Below are 2,700 nucleotides of genomic sequence, written 5' to 3'. Positions count from 1 at the left end.
CCAGCCACTCCTTGGAAGGAAGGTTGGGCATTCCTACTTCCGTAGTGATACTGCCTCGGAAACCCAAGGAGGAGTCGCTATGAGTTGGGGCTGACTCGATGGCAAATAACAACAACAACAAAACAACAACCAATAATTTAAGGATCTCTGATGGTGCACTGTTTAGAGCTTTTGGCTGCTAACCAAAAAGGTTGGTGGTTTGAACCCACCAGTTCCTTCACGGGAGAAAGAAATTCTGCTTCCATAAAAATTTATAGCTTTGGAAATCCTATGGGGGTGGTTCTACTGTCCTACAGGGTTGCTATGAGTTGGAATCTATTTGATGGCAGTGGGTTTGGTTATTTTGGACTGATAACTTACACTTGAGTACAAGAGCTCTGTGAACGTAGTGCCTAAGGTGCTTGACTGCTAACCAGAAGGTTGGCAGTTCAAACCCACCAGCCACTCCTCGGAAGGAAGATGGGGCAATTTACTTCCATAGTGGTACTGCCTCAGAAACGCAAGGAGGAGTCGCTATGAGTCAGGTCCAACTCCACAGCACATAACAACAACAACAACAACACAAGTAGCTTGTGGTTTAGACATCAAATTCTTGCCTTCTGTGCAGAAGACTCAGGTTCGATTCCCAGACAATGAACCTCATGTGCAGCTACCAGCTGTCTGTCAGTGGAGGCTTATGTGTTGCTGTGATGCTGAATAGGTTTTAGCGGAGCTTCTGGACAAAGATGGACTAGGAAGAAATACATGGTAATCTACTTCCAAAAATCAGCCAATGAAAACCCTATGGACACAGTACCATTTTGCCCCAATGTGCATGGGGACCCTGGAAGGCAGCTAACAACATCAGAAATAGTCTTCCAACATTTTACTGCTGTAATTCCCTTAACTTCAGTTTGTAATGAAATATTTGTAAACTGATAAAATATTTTAGGCCAGTGAAATATAGTATGTCATTTTTTAAAAGCCACCCTGTTTTTTTTTTTTTTTCATCCCTGAAATCATATCACTCCTGTTTACAAAGGAGAATTTAAAGGTTAATCCATGGGTAGTTTTAGAGTGATGTGGAGACAGGGGTTTTACAAAAAATGGTGCTTATTTCCATATTCAGCCCTGCCTTTGTTCTCTCCGGAAGGGTAATCTTGGATCTGATCTGACTGGATTTATTGAAAGCCTATTAACGGGAGCTACTGGAGTGTTGAGTTGTTGCTCATTGTTCTGTGGTTTGTTTACTTTCTAGTTTTTGCTTCAAGATTCAAAGACTGCCTTACCTTACAGATGTCTTCCTGTAATGCAAGACTTTCCTGCCTCTTTTCTCTGTTCTTCCCAAGCCCGGGACCGGTCACTTCCATTGTATATTCTTCTCTTCCCCTGTTTCCTAAGATGCAGATTCCAGCAATTAAGAACTTGTTATTCACTGTCCCCTTTTACTTCCCCCTTCCCTTTGCATTGCATCGAGTTATTGCTATAGTTGCCAGATGCAATTTTTCAAGGATCAGCTCATCCATTGCCTGAAGCCCATTGATATCCAGGACACTGGAAAATAGCCCTCTGGATGGTACAAAACTATGATGTTCTTGAGAAAGAAGACTGTGCCATATTTGTCTCTCTAGGTTCAGTGTGTGGTGCATGTGGGAAATATTGTTGGCTGGCTGGTTGAGTAACTGATGATTGAATAAAATGAAGTGGGTGGGAAAACAGCTAGATGCTGCTTACAGACCTTCAGGTATGTGGGGGTGGAAGTTGAATAAGAAAAAATATGCATGGTAAGTATGAGAAAAGATAAAACCTGACATCCTTGAAACTTGAGGCATTTTGATTGAATGAGAACTCCCAGAAATTTTAGTAGCTACAGAATTATGTAGGACTTCAGGTTTTTTTTTTTTTTTAGGAAATGTAGATATTTATGGATGTGTGAATACACCAACCTGTAAATTAGACTTTTAATAATATGAGAGAAATTAATATAAAAATATTAACAACATGAAGAGATAAACTATAAAATGTTATTTGGGTGAGTAAAACTTATGTTAATTGTAGCCACTTAAGTATCTAGCAATCATGAAGCATAATATCATTTCCATAAAGCAGCACTTTTATTTTAACAGATCAAACACTCAGTTAAATTCATGAATATGTGGTTTTTATTATGTATTGTGCAACTAGTTTGGTTCTGTGTCAGAAACTTAAAAATCTATGTGGATACTACTACTAATAAATTTCACACATCTGTGCCTGACACATATGAGATCTTAATAAATATTTACTGTTCTGTGAAGTTGTAGGTAGGAAATGATGCAGAAATCCTCAACTGTGGAATTTCAAAAGGAATGAAATAATTGTATGCTCTTTGATATCTCTAACAAAATCTCTTGAAAGACATTTACATTAGAATAGAAAATTTTCTAATAAGATTTTTATATTTGTAGGCTTCTTTTTCTTTTTCTTTTTGTGGTGTTTCCTCCCCTCCCCTCCCATCACTGATAACCAACAAAGAAAGTTTCCTTCCATATATAAACCTTCCTTGACTTTTTACAATAATGAATGAATATAATATTCATCCTTCTGTGGTTGACTTATTCTTCTCAACAAAATATCCTCCAAGTTCATCAACATTAGGCAGTGTTTTGCAGATTCTTACTTGTAGGCTTCTTGTCTATCACATAAATCCAAAATCGCTCTCTATATACATATACGTGCATG

The sequence above is a fragment of the Orycteropus afer genome, unplaced genomic scaffold (assembly GCF_000298275.1).
Source record: "Orycteropus afer afer isolate SDZICR_OR568_19922 unplaced genomic scaffold, OryAfe1.0 scaffold00012, whole genome shotgun sequence".
Taxonomy (NCBI): domain Eukaryota; kingdom Metazoa; phylum Chordata; class Mammalia; order Tubulidentata; family Orycteropodidae; genus Orycteropus; species Orycteropus afer.
Note: the sequence above shows the minus strand (reverse complement) of the source record.